Genomic DNA, 23823 nt, shown 5'->3' with positions numbered 1-23823 from the left:
AGTGTGTAGACGTGTTTTAGTGTCAGTAAGTGTAAACAAAGATAAGTGTCAGTCGTGTTTTTTTTTAAATCGTCTCAGTGACCGTAATATGACCGCTACTTCACTGATTCTACAGAATAAGAAAAAATAGACATGTCTGTATAAGGTCATGTAAGTATTATTTAACATACGTCCTTATTTATCTAAGTGACAGGCTTAGGATGGACAACGACCATAATGCGTTTGTTTTAAAACATAATTTACTTCGACAATTAGAGAAGGCTTTTAGGACTTTCGTTTTCTCACCGTAAATGTAGGCAAGGCAGTGCAAAAAAGATAACCTGTGTTTTGTGGGATCACCCGTCACTTATAGTTTGAAAATTCGAGAATATTGCTATAGTAAATATTATTGTTTACAATCCTATATCAGTTGATAAAACAAATACCGAAGTCAGTGACCTTTCTAATGATTTTTTTTAGGTTTTATGAAACGGTACCTACAAAATTCTAATTTCCCAATCAAATTGCGAGCATCTCACTCATAGCAGAGTGATGTTAGGCTGTATGGATAATGGACAGACATCACAGACATACGTCAAAACGTAATTGACAGCTGTCAAACTTTACGTGGCAACTAGTCTAAAAATAGGTACATATATTAATTAAAAAAGAACAGATGCATGTATTTGAATTTTTAAAAAAATGAGCACATAAATTATTTAGCCAACTTTTACTGCGTTTTTCGACGTTTATAGCGAATAAAAAGTTACGTTTCTCACCGTAGCACCTTGTTCAAACTTTTTAATGTAGTAAAATTTATACATATTTTTTTTTTAAGTTGGCAATTAAATGTTTTACTTCACCCTCGAATAGATGTTTATCGGCTTAGAAAAGAGTTAACGGCTAACCACTATTATTCTAACTGTCGAATCGGCTTCGAAACGTGCGTGGTATAATGGGTGAGACGCCAGGTGTAATCGCGTTGAACGACGCGACTCTCTTAAGACAACGACCCTGAACTTCGACTAATAGGTGTAAACCAATGATATTCCTGACATCTATATATTAATAAGTGAAGCAAAAACTTTGTATCCCTTTTTTCGAAAATTGCGCGGACGGAGGAGTATGAAATTTTCCACACTTATAGAGAATATAGAGAAGAAGTACACAATGCTAATATTTTTTGAAAATAATGCATAAAAGATACATTAATTCAATAAAGAAAACATTACACAAACTACATACCATGTATTTGACGCACACACGCATGCATACTATTTATTGTCAAACTTTTGTTCTTGACGTCTGTTGTCAAATTGAGAATAGATTAATAAATATTGTTTGGCTTTGTTAATATTTTTTATAATGTAGTATAAAATACAATCATAATAGTGTACAAACTTACAATTCCAATTAATTATAGTCGAATTTCGACTACTGCGGGACCTCTAGTAGGAATAAAATCGCTTTAATCATTCACTATCTATAGATGTTCTGAAACAGGGCAACTCTAATGCTTCTTCGAAGGAAGGATAGCTTTCATACAATATAAGTGAGAAGTTAGTAGCTGAAATAGCGCCTTAGGCTACTTGGCCTAAGGCGCTAAGGCCCTAGGCGCCAATAGGGAAAAAAACTAGACTTCAATATATCTCAAATTATATAATAGCTACTTGCCACTGTTCTCGTCAAACTCGTTGATTGCGGTGAAGTGTTCGACATGCAACTTAACCCAAATTCAACTTACTAAGTTTCTCGCCGAATTTTGTCGATAGGTCCCGATTCCGATCGTAGATTCAGCGAAGCAATACTCTTGCTAGGGCAGATGATAGCAAACTCTCTGAGGCTGAGCCCCGTGAACTCGCCTACCAGTTCGGTGACACCAAAATAGTCCCTTTTTTTTAGTGCCCGTGTAGGCAGACGAGCATACAGCCCAACTGATGGTGAGTGGTTAAATTCACCCATGGACTTTAGCAATGCCAGGGGCAGAACCAAGCCGCTGCCTACAAAAGTCCTACTCTGGACTGGAAAAGTAGGGAAAGCCCACTGAGTTTCTCGCCAGATTTTCTCAATAGGTCGCGATTCTGATCCGGTGGTAGATTCTGCGAAGCACTGCTCTTGCTAAGGCTAGTGTTAGAAAATTCTCTCAAGTTAAGCCCGTGAGCTCACCCACGCTTATTCTAGGGTATATGGTATAGGGATAGGGGGCTGGAATAGCCCCCTAAGCTACCAGCTAATAGGTAGGGAAAAAATTTGGTAGAGAAGAGAACGGAACTACACAATACCAAGCAAAATTGCGTTAGAGCGATATAGAAAACCGTCCGCACAGACCGGACACATAAAGGCACCCTATTAAAGTGGCTTTAAAAACGGACCATCATTCATAAACACATTACAAATGTTTATTCGGAATGTTAAACACACAAATACACGACGTGTATTATACGTAACGAATTTGACGGCCAACTATACTAGAAGCAAGCGTCTTAGATTTACTATGTATTTTGTTTGCACGAATTATCAACTCCACTAAAACGACTAGTTCTACTTCTTCAACATAAGTGAAGTAAACAGTAAGCCATTTCCCTAAATTATATCAGGGCTTTGAAGAAAAACCAGTAGGTATCAGACTAGATGCCGAAATCAAATCTGGTACCAATTATTCGTTTGAAGAATGTAATACTATTGCAAAAACAAGCCCGGGAAACATAAAATAATACAAATCAAACATGTCTCCTTTGCATTTATAAATTGGTATAAACAATATCCTAATGGAAACTGTAATTCGATATTTGTCAATACATTTACCATAAAACGAATGTTATATATAATACAAGCGAAATATGTCCAAATTGTTCGAAGCAATGACGGAAAGTCGTTAGTTGCGTGTTACGATGCGCGATTTTGTTCTTTAAGCTTTTCGTTCGAAGGATCATTTCGACTCTTTCAGCTTTTTAGGGTTACGTCAATGGGGAGCACAGTAGCTGTTTGCACATGTTTGATCGATTGACAACGCACGGGGGTGGGGTTTGTGATAATATTACCCTCGAATCCAGTATTCAAGTTACTTTTGGTTATCTCACGTGCTTCTGGCAACTAAATTACGACAAAGAGGGTAGTTCAAGAACAATTTTTAATAATTTTATTGTACTCTGAAAACTAGACAAAAAAGCACTCGTATTAATAAATGATGCAATTTTAAATACGCTTCCGATGTGCCAACGCATCGAAGCCATTCGAGCAATTCGAAATGGTTTTAAGCATTTGGTTATCCAAATTTGACGAATATTGTTTATTTAGCCTACATATATTTCTATAATCATCAAACCACAACTATATGTGGATTGATATGAATTTAATTAACTTTATAATCACCATAATCATTCTCCTGCCCTTCCCAGTCACCTAAGGTCGGCGCAACATGTTTTCTCCTTCCATACACATCTATCATATACCATTTTATGGCCTAGCCCGACCAAAACCAATACAACTTAGGCCCAAGGTCAACAAAAGCATTTCCAAGGAGGGTTATAACAATTTTGCCAAAACTTAGAGCAACATGAGAACGAATAAACTTTTATAATATTGACATTTAATTAAATTTTCTTCTAAATTTAAAATAAATGATGACGTGTACTGATGATGCAATTGTCAAAGGTACTAAAAACTAGCACTAAGAAGTTCGCGGAATAACATCCATTGGACTTTTGCGGACACGGCGTTATCCCTTATTTTAATTAGCGATACTTTTCTCCTAATTTTTTTTAGTATGGTAATTAATTTCTTTCGATGCCATTGTTGCCAGTGTCGAGTTTATAAAAATCATCAATTATTAAATTCATTCATTTTTGTTGTATGAAAAATGATGTGAAACGAAATAAAATTGTGTTTGTTTACTGAGACTTTAGTGGACTTTTTGGAGGAACTCGAGCACACACGTTTTTGTTTCATTTTTAAGGGCTCGTGCACTTTCACAGACGCTACACGTTTAAAAAGCCACCATTATTATGTTATTAGTGAAGGAACGGTGAATTACCTTCGCTACTCGCTCCACGGATTCCTTCCAAAAATTCCTAGCGATAGTCAACAGTTTGATAAACCAACTGTAATATACAGTTAAACCATCTGTAATCTATGGAGATTAGAACACTTAGACGTGCCTCTGAATTACGATTAGTCACTGCCTCTCACTCGGGATTAGTCATCTGCCTCTAAATTTACAGTACAAACGTGGGCGATATTTGTGCTCATCTCAGCAATAATAATAAAATACTTGTAAAATCTTTCGTGTAAAATTATCTTCGATTTCTACACGAACCATAATGGTCGGGTCAGGTATGACTAATAGATCTATAAACACGTTATAGCCTTAATAAAAATAGTTTTAGATAAATAATAAAGTGAATTAATGTAAATGGCCGATATTATGTTTCAAAATTAAATTTGATATTTATTCAGACGTGAACAACGTTTATCGTTTTTTATCTATATGACTTAAGAGAGTTAGAAGATGTTTTGTAAATCAACATCTATGTGTTATAGTTTGGACGTATGAGAGAGAATCTTTTGCCTGCATGACCTACTACTAGTGGTATAGAGGATTTTTTGTCTATTTTAGATTTTGGCAAAGGCTTATCATTCCATAAATCGTAAACAAAATATTCTACCCAGTACCTTCACTTTTTTATACATACCTATAATACAGACAAACTTTAAGTAACTATACTGAGACGTTAGACTCATATCTCAAAGGTGAGTGGCGGCATTTACATTGTCGATGTCTATGGGCTCCGGTAACCATTTAACACCAGGTGGGCTGTGAGCTCGTCCACCTACCTATGCAATAAAATAAAAGACAAGAAGTTCTTTTGGACTAGTAAGTATTTTTGTGGGTTTAAAAAACCTAATAATTGTGATTACATATATTAATATAATTAGTAAAATCCCAATAATAGCTACGGCTGATAAGCGAACCTACAAAACGCATTGTTTATTTAATTGCAATTATTATTCGACGAATCATTTTGAAAAGTCAGACAAAACGTAATAGGTACTTCGATAACTAGTTTCTCTACTTGCTAACGCGCTGAAGAAAACCGGGCTCATTTAAAAAACGAACCCATAAATATCGTTGGACGATCATTTTAAATTAAATCATAAATAACGTTACAAATAATTAAAGAGTCGCTTCGAGGTTATGATAACGGAATGAAAACGATTATTTATATCGTTTTGATCGACCAATTTCGCCTAATGACACCCGGCTTCATAATTTCCATGTTACGGTCATAAAATAGAACGTGGCGTGTTACGAAAATTTGAAATTCGAATTTCGAAGAGTAAACGGAACGCTATTCGATTTCGTTACCTACAGAGATTAATTTATTTGATCCAAGCTTATTTGAACTGCCCATTTCAGCATTCCATTAATACATTACCATAGCTTAAATAAAATTAAAAATGTGATACTTATATAGTTTCGTTTCGTTGAAACATAAGCGAGCAACGCTTTAAACAAAAAAGAACCATCACATAAATTTAATACGTCCTAGATTATTTGAAAAATATTGAAAGAGGTTTCTTTAAAATTAAATCCTTTTCGTTTCGAATCACGGAACCCTAAGTCCGGCATCGGCGGTAGCGTCCGCAGACATCCAACTAGTTCTTTATTAGGCATCTCTTAAATACAAACAACGAAATAAAATTTTACGATCTCCGTAACGTCCACTTTTGGTGAAGCCATAAATATAAAAAAAAAATTGTCCGCATTCAATTTCTTTTGAACGACGCGCTGGTGTAGTTCTTCGTGTGGCGTTCGTTCACGTACTGAACGTAATTACATCTGACAAATAAATGCAGATAATTAAGAGAGTCAGAATAAAAACATTAAATTCTTTTTTTTCCTTCTCCTTCCTTTTCTTACTCTTAATTGTCGATGGTATTCGGATGCACAGAGTACGGGATCGTTTGTGTTAATTAATAGAATTTATGGACACTAATGACATCGGATTAGATTTAGAATAGTGATAGATTTAATGTTATGTTGTTATCGATTATTTGAATATTAAAACGTTTGATTGAAACATGAGATTATTTGTATGCTTAAGAACTTAAATTAAATCGGAGCTATAGGTTATCAGTTTTTGAAATTATGTTTTCTTTTTCTTTCCGATATATTTATGGCTCATCTCTAGACATGAGTTCGAATTCACATTTGTGTTGTATGATCGATTAAATCTTGTAATCGGATCAAATCGGAATTTATGATTGCTTCGCTCTAGAAATAGGTGAGATGGTGCTAGCTCACAACATAGCCTATTAGATTATTAAGCTAATTTAGACACACTTATAATCTAACAATCATACGAATACACAGAGTTTGTAAGTTGTGTGGATCGAGTTAAATTTCGTCAAAGCATTCGTGCCATTAGTTTTAATGATATTTAGTGAAGGCTAAATATTATTGGACAAAAAAAACGTTTAAACAAATCACCATTTTTAAAGTAAACATTTTAATATTTTCCCTGTTATTTTACGTAGCTCGGAATGAACGGCTAAGTTAATGTTTGTAAATTGAAATTCGAATGTTACAATTCGAATTTGAAAATATTCTATATACGAATTTCAAAATTATCAATTCCAAAAGATTAAAGGAAGAAAAGAAAAACAGTAAACCGTGTTTATTCTTTAGTTCAGAGATCGCACCAGCCAGTATTACAAAGGAGTTAGCCCTATCGATTTTGTCATGAGCCCTGCACAACACACGTACACCCCCGAATACATATATGTACGTGGAGGGTAGCAAGGTAAGGGTGGGACCGAACTATCGAACGTATATAAATTATATGTCGTTCACCCCATCAATGTATGCAGATTCGATATTATTTTATGATAGAATTCCGAATGAGGTAAACTGGATTAGTTTAACCGAAATACATTGAAAAAAAAAAGACATTTTCTTTTATGTATTCGAAATAACTTCGTATGCAAATTTATTTGGATATAAAATTGTAATAATATGCTTTTGATTAAGCGTGATTCGATTGCGTTGACAAAAACGACCACTTTTTATTTTTAAATCAAAGTAGTGCATAATAATAAGCAACGGAATAATCAACCACTAGAGATTTTTTATTTAATAGAGATGTGAAATTTATTTAACCTGTGAGGCGGAAAAGCGGTAAGGAGGAATCGATAACGCTAATTCAAAAAAAAGGTGAATATAAAGTGTAGCATATCAAATCTTAAAGTCAAAACGATTCAAACTGTTTGCTGGTGGTAGGAGCTCTTGTGAGTCCGCACGGGTAGGTACCACCACCCCGCCTATTTCAGCCCTGAAGTAGTAATGCGTTTCGGTTCGAAGGGCGGGGCAGCCGTTGTGACTATACTGAGGCATTAGAATTCATATCTCAAGGTGGGTGGCGGCATTTACGTTATAGATGTCTATGGGCTCCAGTAAAACTTAACACCTAATGGGCTGTGAAGCTCGTTCACCAATACATGCATTAAAAAAAAAACTGCTGCAACAATGGATCAGATCTTGAATCTCACCGAGGCGATCGGAACGAGACGTAATTATTTCGTATTAAATTGAAGCAAGAGAAAAAACATGCAACGGGCGGTCCGTAAATTTATTTACGACTATCATTACAGCTGTGAGTCAATCGACGTTAATTAATATTTAAATTTTATAAATCAATTCGTTGTCATACAAAACGATTAATCGAATCAAGAGTGAGAACTCAAATAACCGCTTGGTCCAACGCTACCGAATGACATTAGCTGTCAGAGTGACAACTAATATTATATACAGCGCGTTGTAATGTTAATTATGGGTAATAATTTTACGAGTGCTAGTTGAATATGTTTAGTTGTTTTTTTAGCTTAGATGGTTGGACGAGCTTACGAACCACTATCGTAAATAATGCCGCCACCCACCTCGAGACATGAGTTGTAAGGTCTCAGTTTTAACAGTATAACAACTGCCCCACCCTTCAAATCGAAACGCATTACTGCTTCACGGTGAAAATAGGTGGAACCGTGCTACCTACCCGTGCGGATTCACTAGATGTCCTATCACCAGAATTTACCATCATTTTGGCATAATTTTTACCCCTTTCCTGAATAATAGAAGTGGCATTTTTTAGTAAAATTCAGATATCGATCAAAACTTTACTCGCTAAAAATGTGACAAAGGGGTCATCGGTCTATTGGTGTAACCACAAAAACATCTGAGACTTTGTTTTAATCTCATTTCGATGCAATCCCTCCAGACTCTTTTATCTTTGTAGACCATGTATGTCTATATTCAAAATGTTCACAAAATAAATTGTAATTTTTTTATTGTCCTTGTAGGCAGACGAGCATACGGTCGATCTGATGGTGAGTGGTTACCGTGGCCAATGGACCTCAGCAATACCAAGGGCAGAGCCAAACCGCTGCCTACCGTTAAGTACTCTCCACAAGCCTCGTTTAATAAACTTCATTTGCTCTAATCAATAGGTATATAAAAAGGATATTTTCAACTACCCTGTATTCGCAGCGACGCCAAAAATGACAGTTGTGACAAGAACCGCGCCCAAGCGTCACAAAAACGAAAAATTCCCTTCGTGAAACAGAATATTCCGGTTAAATTAAATCTATTTTTTTTAAAGTACCTAAACATTTTTACTAACTATCGTAGACGAGAAAACTGCCGATAAAATTGCATTTGGGTGACCGGAGTTCATGTCAATCACGACAATCTATATAAATTTTAAGACAACGCGTATTGTCTTAAAGTTATACCTTAAGCTTTGCTTTTAATTGTCTCGTATTGCTTAGTCACTTGACTACCTAAGTACCAGGAATTTATGCTACGATCTTTGTTAGAAAAGTTCGGTATTCCACACCCCCGTGCATTAGTTCTTAGCCGTATCTTAATTATTTTGGTATGATACAGCAGCTTCGGGCAATTTTATGTTTGTACTCGATTCTACAGACCCCCTTTTACCCCCACAGATTATCCGTGCGTTCTTCTTTGATTATAGAGATGATAGACTCAATTCTATGCACAAATTCGTTTAAGTTTAATTCATTCGTATGTGCTAAGTACGTATTTCTTTAGAACAAATGGATTGGACTCGAAAACCGACATAGCCTCGTCGTTTCGTTAATAAATATGTATGTATTTAAAATTCCCAGTCTTAAATAATTTGTATGTTAAAAAAAATTGTTGTTTATATTTCAAAAAATGTTAACTACATTTTGATTTTTAAAATTACGTTATTTTCTAGTCTTTGTATTTCTTGATACTTTATCGTCAAGTTAGTTATAGACGTAAACAAAAATAAGTTTTCTGAGATTATATATACCATAACCAAAAAGCATTACTACTTAACGATACTAATACAGAAGACACCACTGCCAACCCTTTTGACGTAGTGGCAACCCTATTATCAGAGATTTTAACTAATTTTAAGTATGTAATTACTAAATGTTATGTAATTTCAAAATAAACATATAACAAAACAAACAATGACTTCGTCGAATTCCATTTTTATTAAAAAATAATAATTCAGTATGTATGTACTGAAACTATTATTCGTGAATTTAAAAATCGAACAATGGAACGAAATTTAAAGAATTTCAACGTTCTGTATTTAACTTTTAAATTTATTTTCCGGTTATTTAAAAATAACGATCCTCGACCGACAGCCTGACAGCACTATCCATCATATTCCGTAGCCGTTTCTATCGAAAACAAGTGGGAGTCGGAAGTGCTCATGTAATGGGATCGAATAAAAATATCCACTAAAATCTCTCGCAGCGATATCTCAGAAGGAGTGTTCTTAAAATTCAAATTTTTTCCGCGAAACAAAAGATTTTTTTTTTGTAGTAACAGTTCAAAATTCTTACCTTAATGACGGCTCGACGTAAGTTGTGAAGTTCAAAATTTTACGCGCCGCGAAAATTATTATTTTCTCACACGGATAAATAATAAGAATGCATACAATGTTTTAAGAAAAGAAACAAAAGTAATAAGTTTTTATTACTAAGGTTATTCTGTACAACAAATAGAAATGAACTGAAATTCGAAAGGAGAATTCAAATTTGAAAATCGAAGACGCGTCCCGAAGGAAATTCGAGAAAATCGTCGTCTCCATGCGGCGTACGTTGAGCGAATGTCCCGCTCAAACTACGCTACAATTTCCTCCGCGAAAACCGACTTCGACTGCGCTGTATAAGTATAGGGAAGGGTGGTTTTTCCTTCGAATTTCATAAGTATCTACCTTCCTTTATATCTAAGCGCAAGAACTACGCTCACCCCTTGAGAATACCTCGTGAGACTCGATCGCTAGTCAGTCGTACGTTCACGCCAACCGCCGCCCTCATTACAATCAAAATTCGAATCTGTTCCCACTGCAATAGAAACATATTCGAAAAAAATATCGAATACGGTTGCACTCTTTCGGTGCGATCAATATTTCTAGTAAGGCAACGGTAACATAGATAAAATGTATTGGGTGGTGAGTAGAAATATATTTTATGTGTAGATGTGTTCGAGAGTAAGATATGCTGCGGGCTTCGTTTTGCGTATGAATGTGACGTTTTATTTGTATGCGAGTATAGATACGTCATACGTGGTTAAAATGTGGACACGTCTCGCAATTTGTAAATCTTGTGACCAATATCGTTTTCGTGTTGACGCCACGACTATTTTCGTTAATGTTAACATTTTTAATTCTTATCCAAAGGAAAAGGTTCAATGGAACTAATGAGCGGAAAATCATTGACCGAAGCACGTGTTAATTTTTATGCCAGAGGCGTGATCGTTCTCCTGTAAAATTATACGCTAAAATAAGTTTTACGGTTAGATGAGAATGGGGATAGGAAAATTCGGCTCAAAGCGACACCGTAGGAAAATCAAATCGGGAACCAATCGATTTCAAGGTCCGACGCGTCAACAGAACCCTTAGCTAAATGACACACGTTTATAATTCGAACGATTTTAATATAAATTCAAAATGATCGAGCAACAAGTTCCATTCATTCACGGGCAAGGGAGAAGGCAATCCAATTAGAAAGGGAAAGAGAGGAATTTAAAAAGTGAACGCCCGGAAAGTTAGCCGCGAAAGGTTCGTGCTAATAACCTGTTGCTTCCGCCGGTTAAATTAAATATAAGAGCGGAGCGCGCTTCGTTAGTACATCGACTATCGATGAACTAAATTAGTTCCCGACTCGAACTATCACATTTTTATCGGCCACTGGAAAACGTAATGCGCCACCCTATTCACTATCGATTTTCTTCACCGAATTCATATTGATATTGAAGAGTCTATACCCCGAAATTGCGTACATTTATCATTTTACTATTTATAAGCTCCCTGCCTCCCTGTCGTGGAGGTTTGAGTATTATCTTGGAATATCGATAAAGAAATGCTGAAACGGGTGACACCCCTACGCTTGCTCCTTGGCATAACGTGCGAACGGGACGGCGTCGCAGAAAAACTAAAGACGGAAAGAGAGAAAAAGAAAACCGCGACGAGATAAGTGTTCTAATTTATACTCAAATTGCGAACGTCGTCACGAGAACCACGTGCTAAATAACCTATTTAAATCCGAAACGTTTTAAGCGTCACTATATCGAGTATTTAACTTTCGACTCTATTATAATGAGTGAAAACCTAAAATAAGCATAGTCGAAGATGCAAGAAAAATTATCTTACAATTTTTCATTTTTGAGCACGAAACTCGAATGTCGCGAGTAGCGTTTGCCGATTTTCTTCTCAAAGACAACTATTTTAGAAGCCTTTTTCGCTTGCACCTGAATTTCACAAATTAATACATCAGATTTTAAAAGAATGCCCGTGCATACTAAGTAGGGCCGTGTCAAGGTTAAATGGGTATGTATTTTATTAGTTACTCGGTTACTGGGTTAGGCCACCCTTAACGTATTTAAGGGTGGTTTAAACTTGTTACGTAATTTCTTTGTTGTTATAACATAATTTATGGACGAGTAAGAGATTAAGATAAGGTTCCTTCAAACATTTTAACTGTGACGGAAATCGTTTATTCGAAGAAATGATACTGTTGAGGTAATATTTATAAAAAATATTACCAAAGGGTTTTCGGTGAAGCGTATTTTTACTTTATTATTGGTTTAATAAGTGATTAGATTTTTAGATTTATTAAGATTCGTGGCTTATGTGATTATTAAGGACGCAGTGACTGGTACCGAAATTTTGATATACCTAGAGATACTCCAAACATCGTTATATAGAATACAAATCTTTACCACTTTAGGGTTTCAATTGGATCAATACTCAGAAAGGCTAGACCGTAGCATATAATTAAAAAAAAAAATTGGACCTAAAATACGTTGATGAGTAACACAGCATTAGTATTTCATAAAATGACTGTCAGTAAGACGTCTTTTGAGCCCGCACGGGTAGGTACCACAACCTTGCCTATTTCTACCGTGACACAGTAATAATGCATTTCTGTTTGAAAGGTGGGGCTCGTTGTACTATAGAACTAAGACTTAGAACTCATGTCTCAAACCACTTCACCAGTCACCGTCGTCGTCGAACCCGTCGCTTGCGACCATGGGCTCGACGAGTGAATTAACCCACAGATACAGCCCTCTGAGTTTCTCCCCAGATCTTCTCAGTGGATCGCGTTTCCGGTGGTAGATTCTGCGAAACACTGCTCTTGCTAGGGCCAGTTTTAGCAACACTCCCGGTTAGAGCTCCGTGAGCTCACCTACACGTCAAGTAGAAGCTGAAATAGCCTCTCAAGGCTATCAGGATAGGTAGGAAAAAAAACATGTCTCAAGGTAGATGCAGGCATTTACGTTATTGACAGCGTCCAAACTCGTCCATCAACCTAAATAAAAAATAAATAAAAATAAACAAAAAACAGTTTTTTTATTTGTCCTACGTTCGATAGAAGCGCCTTACTCGGAGAGAAGATCACTTGCCAATTAATTTACGAACGAAATACCTACAAATATCGTACAAATGTTTTCCTTGCAAAGCGTAATTTTATCCGGCAATTGGGTGACAGAAAAGGCCGCTTTTATAGTGGGTTTAGGTATGCTTGACAGTTTTAAATGACGTAGAGGGTTTCATGATGAAAGGGTTTTTTGCCCTTACCTAATCGCTGGTAGCCTAAAGGGCTATTCAGCTATTCTGTGACGTGTAGGTGAGCTCACGGGCTCAACCAAAGAGAATGTGCTAACACTGGGCTCTAGAAAGAGTAGTGGTTCGCTGAATCTACCATCGGATCAGAATTACAACCCTCTGAAAATATCTGACGAGAAGATAAACCGATCAATCGACTAAAGTCTGTAAATGAAAATCACTGATTAAGGAAAAATTAAACTGAAATAAATTCAATTTACCGTTTCAATAAGACCGTCCCATCTAGTTTTGTAGCGAATTAATTGATTGTGAGACAAAATGAAGAAAAATACATAGCAATTAAAACCGACGAACACGTTGCAAAATAGACAGTGTCCTTGGAGACATGACATTCACTTTGTGGTGTCTGTTTTATTTATTTATTTACCGGTCCAGGTTGACTATATACGTTGCGACTCGTGAGGTCAAAGCTCAATCGAATTAGATCCAAATTCTTCATCCAAATTGGAACGATGGTCCGTACTGTATCTGAGCTCTCAGGGCGGTTTCGCTTATCATGTGGGATTGACGCGATCTCATATAACCTCTTGGCCATGGAGGCATATTAAATATTTGAGGCATCATAAAATAGCCAACTAAAATACGTACAATTCGGCTCTAACGTAAAAAGGCACAGAGATGCAACTTCAATCAGATTCAGAGCAATGCGAATACTTTATTACCGATCCCATCGATATATTCGTATTACTGCTGCGCCAAACATAATTTTTCCGATAGTGTGCATTTAAGATGGCGTCTAGTCGGACCCCATGTGTGGAATGTGCATGTGTGGGTGCTTGTTATCCAGTCACTCTTTCTCGCATATTTCCCATTCGTTTTGACAGAACATAGGACGTAGACGAATAAAGGGGTAAATAGTCGAATTTGTGGAGTTTTAGTCGAGATTAAAATTAATCACATTTTAAACCATCCCCGAGACCGATTAATACCGCAATGTGAACTCTATTTATCGACCATTAAAGCTCCATTAGAATAATGTTTATTCTTACATTGGAATTCGAATTGAAACGTCGTGGCAAAACAGGCTCGTCGATTAAATCAAAACTCGAAGGACCCTATTTATCAACTCTCATATTTAATTTAGGCTTGAATTTGATGAAAAATAAAGTGCGAAGAATTATTTCATTAGCTGTTACCCGGGACTTTGCCCGTATCGTCATGGGAAAGTATCACATATTTTTTCTAAAGATAATAAAACAATTTGCCGTGGGAATCAGAAGTTTTTTTTTCCGGGATAAAAGTAGCCTACGTCACTGTGCTGACTTAAAATAACCACATTAAAAAAAATATTTCAATTCGATGATTCGTTGTGAAGGATGGATGAACAAACACACAAGCCAAAAAACAAACATACTTTCATAATTAAAATATTTATATGAGTTAATAATAGAATTAAATTTTACGAATTTTGGAACGAAGTTCCTTATGGGACGATGCGGAGGGGTACCCTAACCGGGAAAAAAAAGTCCGTAACGTAAGATTTTTATTAGTAATGCACACAGTGTACGACTTAACTTTGTAATAACGTACAAAAAATAACATATTTTTAATATATATTTTTTATTAATCATTGTGAATAAAATAAAGTTGATAACTTTGTAAAGTAGTTTTTTATTTTATTTTTCAATGAAAAAATCATAATAAAAAATGTATACCCGAATAATTATTTTGTTTATACCTCGGATAAAACTTAAAATTAATATTTTTATAATAAGGAACTTCGTTCCTATCCGGTGGGTGTCCCACGACACCAATCATCATTTTTTCTTTATCTTGTACAAAAAAGTCCTTCACGAAAAGCCGATGTAAGCAAGATGTTGTTTGCAGCCTGTAGGATGCTCACAGTAAAAAAATGTAATCGACAAACGACCTTTCTTTCTATAAAATAATAATAATTCATATACGCATAAAAATTAATTAGACGAAAAATTAAAAATTAATTAATTAGAATTAGACGAATACTGGTCTTAGACGTAATTAGACGATTACTAGTGGTAGGACCTTTTATGAGTCCGCACGGGTAGGCACCACCACCCTGCCTATTTCTGCCGTGAAGTAGTAATGCGTTTCGGTTTGAAGGGTGGGGCAGCCGTTGTAGATGTCTATGGGCTCCAGTAACCACTTAACACCAGGTGGGCTGTGAGCTCGTCCACCCATCTAAGCAATAAAAAAAAGTATAAAAATTCACATTTCGATTTAGCCTCCTTATCAATCGACGTCATGGAATTTAGTACTCCCCTATTCCTCAAGGGTTGCTTGTTAGACGACAATTCACGACCGCCGATCGCATGCGGTGCCTACATTATGATGCACTGTGAAATATTCACAAGATTACGTAGAATACGTTTTGGTTAAATGCTACCTCATTTTGCTTCCAAATCATACGTCATTAGTGGATACCAAATTATATTTAAGTGGTCTATAGATATTTCGACTAGTTTAGTGGAAAAAGAAGTTTTATTGTGTCCTAATGAGATTTTTTATGATATGTCTGATAAAGCAGTTAAGAAAAATAAATGTGACATATTTTACGACCAGAAAATATTCAAAAATAGATTCTAAATTAATAGATGCATATTTGAAGAAGCTAGATTGTCAACAATTTCCAAAAGTTATAATTTATATTATATAAGACTCCACCATCAAACATACTCACTCAACCATCTTGAAAATTATACAAAAATGTTTTTAGATATTTTTAAGTTCAATGTAAATAATGATTTCAGTTTTCTTTTTATCAAACCTTTTTTTCCAATTATAAATTAAACAATACATCTCTGTATAAGGAGTATTCTAAAATTCTACAAATTAGAAGTACAAATTGAGATTTCCAATACCATTTTCAATAATAAATTTGAATGACTATTTTGTTAAATACGACCTCTTAATCTTAAAATGAAGTCACATTGTGGGGTTTTATATTCAGGGTGGGCCAGTGAAACGGTTGATCACTTCACACAAACTTGATTCTTTATTTCGTCTTAATTTTCTTAATCTATGTAAATTAAATATAAACGTCTTGCTTCTTCAGAGTTACACCGCGACTGTCTGCGGTCGCGTCCGGCAACTACCCTCCTCTTGCTTAAGAAATAAAACAAAGTGTTCCCAATTCATTCGCCGTCTTTCTTACTTCCTAACACGACATCTCCTATCTCTCTTACTCATTCATGCTCCATATCTGTCATTCATCCATACCTATTGTCCCGTTCCTATAGACAATCAAAACGATTTTTTTTTTATTTGTTAGCCAGCGGAAAGCCTTTACTGGCGTATTTGTATTGTCACGAACTCACCACAAACTTTCACTGATAATGATTTTTCTTAATCGTTAAGAGGCATGGGGCTTATTTTTTCCATACATATGTGCATCACCCAAAATTCCCGAAATAGTATTATATTAAATTAATCCATACGACGTCCATACGCATCCGTGTGAAGCAATTTTTGCAGAAAGTTCGTGATTTCTAGGTCCAGATTTATCTAACGAAGACAGACTAAGGTTTTCTCTCGAGTTAGCTTCGGAACTCAAAAGCGTACTAACTATTTTGAAAGTGTCATTTAAGAGCTATGTAACACAACTAAGCAATATTAGACTTAAACGCTTTCCTTCATTCCTTCTGTTTCGCAAAGAATTCGAACGAATCAGACGGAACGATTCCTTACTGTTGACAGAGTCCAAAACGCAGTGTAGTACAGTAAAAGTAATTTGTTCCTCGATTTGGCACGACGCTTATTTTCGGCTATCCCGTTGGAAGGAGTGAAATCGAGTCGCGACTGAAACAAATGTCTTGTATCCGTGCTCGAAACAGGGATGGGCCGATATCGATATAGCAATATTTTAATAGAATAGTTCGAATTTTACCGTCGTAAAAGTAAGCACAAGCGACAAGGTTGTGACTTCTATATGATTCGGTAACTGTCTAATCTTTTATATTTACGTACAAATTGCATCAAATCAAAAATCAGATACCTACAATTAAATCTGTAATAATCTTTTCATCAGTTTTCGCGAGCCATCGTCATTATCAAAACTACAATTAATTTACAACTAATGACGTCCGTGACGACGAAAACTGTAAAGTACGTAAACTGTAAATGTAAACGGTAAAGTCGAAATATCGTAATTTATACATATAATGGTATGACAATGAAGAAAGCGAAATAAGTATACATACATGTATATGCGGGTGTAAATGGTTTAAATTATATATGCAATTTTGACTTTTCTGGTTTTTCTTGAAGCAAAACTTTAACCAATTGCACAATTGAAATATTATAATTTATACCCCGTCATCGTCTCGTCGCCTGCCATTGACTCGTTTGTATATTAAAGCAATCAAAATAAAACTTGCTTTTGTTATTTTCATGTTGAAATTCCGCCATTTCAAATGCTTAAACTTAGTACCTTTAACTTTGATTACGATTCGCGGCTAGCTCGGAAACCGACAACTATAAATAGTATATTTATTATAACAAAAAAGTGATTTGCGGCTTCCCTTGCGTTAAAGTTCCGAAAATTTAAAAAAAATGGAACCACGTTGCGTTTATCGCAGATCCGTCGGCATGTACAATTACATTCTATCATTTTTTTTTTTTTTTATTGCTTAGATGGTTGGACGAGCTCACAGCCCACCTGGTGTAAAGTGGTTACTGGAGCCCATGGACATCTACAACGTAAATGCGCCACCCACCTTGAGATATAAGTTCTAAGATCTCAGTATTGTTACAACGGCTGCCCCACCCTTCAAACCGAAACGCATTACTGCTTCACGACAGAAACAGGCAGGGTGATGGTATCTACCCGCGTGGACTCACAAGAGATCCTACCACCAGTATCATTTCAAGATATCACTTTACAATATGTGAGTCGATTCACAAACTAGATTATATCGACAATCGCCACATCACTAGGAGCATACGGAAACGTTTCGCGTTGAAGCGTACAATTTCAGGGCCACTATAAATGTGTACAGTTTTGTTTCTGACGTTCCACCATCAATTACGTTTTTACGTAAGGCACAACGCACGCCATTTGTTTTTATTTATTGTATACACTTAATGTGTATAGGGGCTTACTTACTAAAGACTGCTTTAGTGTTATCGATGCGCTGTCTAAGTATTAATGTTTTTAGTTTTTTTTTTATCTATTGCGATTGGAATCACGCATGAATGGGGTCCGTTTTTACCGCAAATTGCGGCACTCTAGCTTGAAGAGTGAGATAATTAACTACGGAACTAGTGTTCGCTGATTTTTTTTTTTATTGCTTATATGGGTGGACGAGCTCACAGTCCATCTGGTGTTAAACGGTTACTGGAGCCCATAGACATCTACCACGTAAATGCGCCACTCACCTTGAGATATAAGTTCTAAGGTCTCAGTATAGTTACAACGGCTGCCCCACCCTTCAAACCGAAACGCATTACTGCTTCACGACAAAAATAGGCAGGGTGATGGTACCTACCCGCGCGGACTCACAAGAGGTCTTATTACCAGTAAAAGGGTTGCGCGAACAACTGCAGCTATAAAAAATGATGAAGCCTTCGAAGTTGACACGTGGTCTCCCATAGTTTGGTATAACCAATTCCCAATTCGTTGGATAGGAACTCAAAAACAAAACATTCTGAACAGCAGTCATGAGGGATGTCACTTTAAAAACAATAATCTAAAACTATTTTTGTGAAGCATTAATCATTCCATATATTTCCTCTTCTGTACGTCTTAGTCACTGAACTCCTCCTTAAGTAGATCTTGATTATTTATTTTTTGTTTTTTTGTGGTAAAAAATCAAAGTTTTAATTTATTCTTGCTTTATGTGTTATTTTAATAAAGCAAATATATAGGTCAGATTTACGATTAGCTTCTATAAAATCAGTTTCTATACATTTTTTTTATTTTCAGAGAGTGAAGTGTTGCCAGTCCTGCTACTGACTTCCAGTTCATCCCTTCACCTGTCATTGGATCAGTCAAGATCGCAATTAGTGAGAGGGTAATACTTTTTTCTACCGTACCATAATTATTTATATTAAATATCTTTTGCAAATAAACATGTATAGGAGTTTATTTAAAAAGAAAAGCTTTTGTAAATATTTATATGTACATAGTATAAAGAAGTAAGGTAGTTGAAAGTACAGGGGGAAGAGGTCGACCGCAGAAGAGATGGATGGAGTGTGTGAATGATGTCTTTTATTTTCTATTTTTTTGTTATTGCTTAGATGGGTAGACGAGCTCACAGCCCATCTGGTGTTAAGTGGTTACTGGAGTCCATAGACATCTACAACGTAAATGCGCCACCCACCTTGAGATATAAGTTCTCAGTATAGTTACATCGGCTGCCCCACCCTAAAACCGAAACGCATTACTGCTTCACGGCAGAAATAGGCGGGTTGGTGGTACCTACCCGTGCGCACTCATAAGAGGTCTTACCACCAGTGAAAATTATATGAGAGAGAGAGGAGTGAGTGTTCAGCTGATAGCTGCTAGAAGAGAATGGAAGAGAGAAATTTGCTGTACCGACCTCACCTGGTATAAGGTGAAGAAAAAGAAAATAGTACAATAAAGACAATAATTTAAAAAGACTAAGAAAATTAAGTACAAAGGTAAAAAAAACGTATGCCTGTAAATATCGCAAAATAATAATAACACTTTATTTAACACCATATGTACAGAGTGAGCAAATAAAACAAATAATAGTCGGTGACATAAAGTGGCGGTCTTATCGCTGAAAGCGATCTCTTCCAGGCAACCTTGCAACTATATAGGAGAGGAATAAGCGAACTGGACGGTGCTATATCATAACAAACTTACATAAAAATATATACTTATATAGACATGTGAAAAATAAATACAATATAAGATAGACTTACATACGATTAAATACAAATAGTAAATTAGTAATTAGAATTTTAGGTTTATTAAAAAAAATCGAGAGCGCGATTTTTAGATACCTCTTTCCCCGTTATAAACATAACATACCAAGAATAAGGAAAAAATACGACAAACAAACAAAAAAAAGAATTACACATCCAAACTCTTTTTTTGTTAAAACGTATTGTCTATGAAACCTGATATCGGACAGATAATAAAAAATTCCATTTATCTGTTACCGATTCTAGGTCGACAAGAAGCCTTGCAAGACAATAATTTACATTATATTACGGTTTGTGTATAATTCTCATAGAATACCGACATTCGACGACACGGAAAAACGAATATTATTAGAACACGACACACGGGCACACCGGCCCGATTGGAATTAGTGATGCGGGCAGTGCAATTATCGATAAAAAATCGACGCTTTTGAAACGCAATTAGAATTGATATTACTATTCTCAATTCGCTATTTAAAATACGTTGGTATCGAAGGAGTATTTCTCTATCAGTTATTAATGGAGGGTTAAGCGGGCTACCTTATTATTAGCGAGTACCAGAACTCATTGAAACCACTAGTGATGTTGCTATAGAAACAAGTATCCAGTAAAAAAAAGTATTTAAATAATGTAGACCGACGGTCCTAATATTATTGTTCAGAATTTGTATGTATGCAAAGCTATCTTGAAGATGTCGTTAACGAGAATCAGACATCTGACAGTCTTGTGTTCTGTGATAACTACCCCTACGAGGAACCAGTCAGATTTGCAATGCTTGGTCGAATTCTTTGTAGTCGTAAATTTTCCACGCTAACTAGTTTTTTTTTGCTTAGATTGGTGGACGAGCCCACAGCCCATCTGATGTTCGTATTACGTATTACGTATTTAATTAGAAAAATTGGTACTTGTCACCGGGATGCATTAATAATAGCGTTTTCATTCATTTAGCACCTACCCTCCACCGAACTGTAGTTTACCGGAATGTCCGGAATTTTACTGGTGGTAGGACTTCTTGTGAGTCCGCGTGGGTAGGTACCACAGCCCCGCCGATTTCTGCAGTGAAGCAGTAATGCGTTTCGGTTTGAAAGGTGGAGCAGCCGTTGTAACTATACTGAGATCTTAGAACTTATATCCCAAGGTGGGTGGCGCATTTACGTTGTAGATGTCCATGGGCTCCAGTAACCACTTAACAACAGGTGGGCTGTGAGCTCGTCCACCCATCTAAGCAATAAAAAAAATGTCCTCACGTGACCGCTTCGTTCTTGTAATTCGTTTCAAGGTATCAGTCTTCTCACTATACGGCTCTGGAGTGAACTGCTCCAGAATGTTTTTGTCTTCAAATAAGCTTTGAAGGACTTCCTCAGCGGCAGGCAGCTTAATGTCCATGGACGACACTAACAGCTTATGATAAGGTGAGCTTTAGGCTCGACCGATTTCAATAGCAATTTCTTTTCATGCTTCTGAATAGTCTTCAATTTCTTCTTCAATTATTATCCAAGTTCATTCTGTTCAAACATTTATTTAAAAGGCACATACATCCCTAAACGCACACGTAGAAATTCACATTGTACTGAATGTCAAATTCGTTGGTAAAATTTCAACATCAAGCTATGACGTTACCCTTTCTTCATCAAGTACCAACATACACGCGGTAACAAGATTTTCTCGTACATTCGCATTTTCATCAACAAAACTACATAAATTCTATCTTGCCTCTCGAAAAATAAGTCTCAATATCGTTTAAAAAACACAACACACAACTGTTTATGTGCAAATGAAAATACAACTTAAGTCATCGAAATACAATCCTATTTTTAATGCGACTCGGAATAAATCTGCACACATACAAAAAAGGTTTTAGAAAACATACGAGCCAGATTTGGTTCAATGCTATATAGAAATAAGACTACTTTTCGAATGCACGTTAATTTTTTTTTGTTCAGAAAAGCGTGGGTGTATCAACAATGTCCGAACGCCAAACGGGGTTGAAGTTTTCGCTCCACTGCGCATCTATTCCGCGCATTTTCAATATGGCGGAATAGTGGGATTCGACACGCGCCATTTTATTAAATCTTCATAAAATATCAGGCTATGGCGAATTTAGAGTGTGTTACGTATTAAATAGCCTTTTTGGGTATAAAATGATATTATTAATGTAGTTTTATGTGGCTGTAAAGAAAGTGTTGTGTTCAATTGTAGATTTGTGAGTTAATGAGTATTACTGAAAACAATAAAGTAATAAATCAATGGTAAATTTCTGAATTGCCTCGTACAGACAGATTAATTTAATTTTTGTGTTTTTAATTTACACTCGTCGGATGCATTAACTTTTTTTCATAAACTAAATTATACGTGTAACTGTAATTAAAGAGAAATACATTAAGAATTAAAACAATTAACTAGTACCACCAATCATGTTTATGTAATGATTTTTAATGATTTCCTTTTTATGTACATACGCAAATATGTTTTGTGTTTTTAAATTTACTCTTTTACTTTTTTTCAGATACGACGGCATGTTACTTCCGTGCAACACAAAGTTTGGCCAGAAATTATGATTGCTTAAGAGATGTAGTCAGAAAAATAACTTTAACCTACTTAGAACTTTATTTATATTGTACATTTTAGACTTGATGTTAAATATTGTCAATAGTAAAATGTTATGATTATGATTATAAGAGAAAAAAGCTAAATAACGGCGCTAAAAGTCAATAGTCTATTTAACCCATAAATGGGCTGACCTTCAATCAGAAGTGATAACGAATTAAATATATTATTAAGTATATTCTGACAAAATAAAAACAAAAATTCGTTGATCCATAAAATTTTTACATTTTCAGTTCGTGCTGTATTTTATTTTCTATCTTTTAAAACTATCCTTTCTATTTATATTACGTCTATCCTTGTTCTAATTCAGTTTGACTGAGAAAGATTCATAACGAAGTTGGTTTGAAGGTTGGTACAGCCGATGACCTCAAGCCTCAAAGTTATCACATTCACATTCACATTGTGGGATCCAGGCACTGGTAGCATCTTAATATCGGTTAATGGAGGCAATTTTCAATCATAGTCTACTCTCTGATTTCTATCCACACTAATCTGTAATATTCTGTCAATTGTCATTTGCTTTTTTTTTTTTTTTTATTTATTGAAAGCATTGGCAACACGGCCATCAGCTTAAGCTAATTTTACAAAAAAATAGAACATGAACTAGAACTTACAATAAAAACACAAATAAAAGAAACAAACCAAACCAAGAAACAATTACAAATGATTGAAAACAACAAATTAATGACAAAATGAATTGCAAGAACTTACTATAAAAAAATACAAGTTTTCTTTCAACAAACAACAAAAAAGAACATGAGTCGTTATAAAAAAATAATTAAACTTGCACATAAGCAGGAGACCTATGATACATTCATGAATTATACATTCATAGTCGTCCTATAGTGTGAAGTACAAAATTATACACTATTGAGAATAGTTGTGGAAGCTTTAAAATACCTTGAATGGAATTAGGAATAGATTTTAAGCCTGTGTCTTTACATAATGCATTAAACAATAATCTCTGTTGATTGAATTCAGGACAATTAAAAAAAATATGATCTAGATCACACATGCCAGAGATACAATAAGTACATGCAGCTGATTCACTTAACTTTAATCTAAAAAGATGCGCAGGAAAATGGCCGTGGCCTATACGTAATCTACAAATAATCGATATAAAGGCTCTTCCCGGGAAGAATCTAAAATTATCAAACCAAGATTTAGTACTAGGTACTGGGACTATTTC

At 35.5% G+C, this 23823-nt stretch overlaps 1 long non-coding RNA gene across 1 annotated transcript; it reads left to right on the top strand.

Annotated features, from left to right (window-relative positions):
- LOC134199671 (uncharacterized) lies at positions 1-21919 on the top strand. Its single transcript, XR_009974253.1, has 3 exons — positions 1-150; positions 19060-19147; positions 21307-21919. It is a non-coding gene; the product is annotated as an uncharacterized LOC134199671 (long non-coding RNA).
- Positions 21920-23823: the final 1904 nt, after the last annotated feature.

The sequence above is a fragment of the Bombyx mori genome, chromosome 11, assembly GCF_030269925.1.
Source record: "Bombyx mori chromosome 11, ASM3026992v2".
In the NCBI taxonomy this organism is placed as follows: Eukaryota; Metazoa; Arthropoda; class Insecta; order Lepidoptera; family Bombycidae; genus Bombyx; species Bombyx mori.
This window is presented reverse-complemented; position numbering and strand designations above follow the sequence as displayed.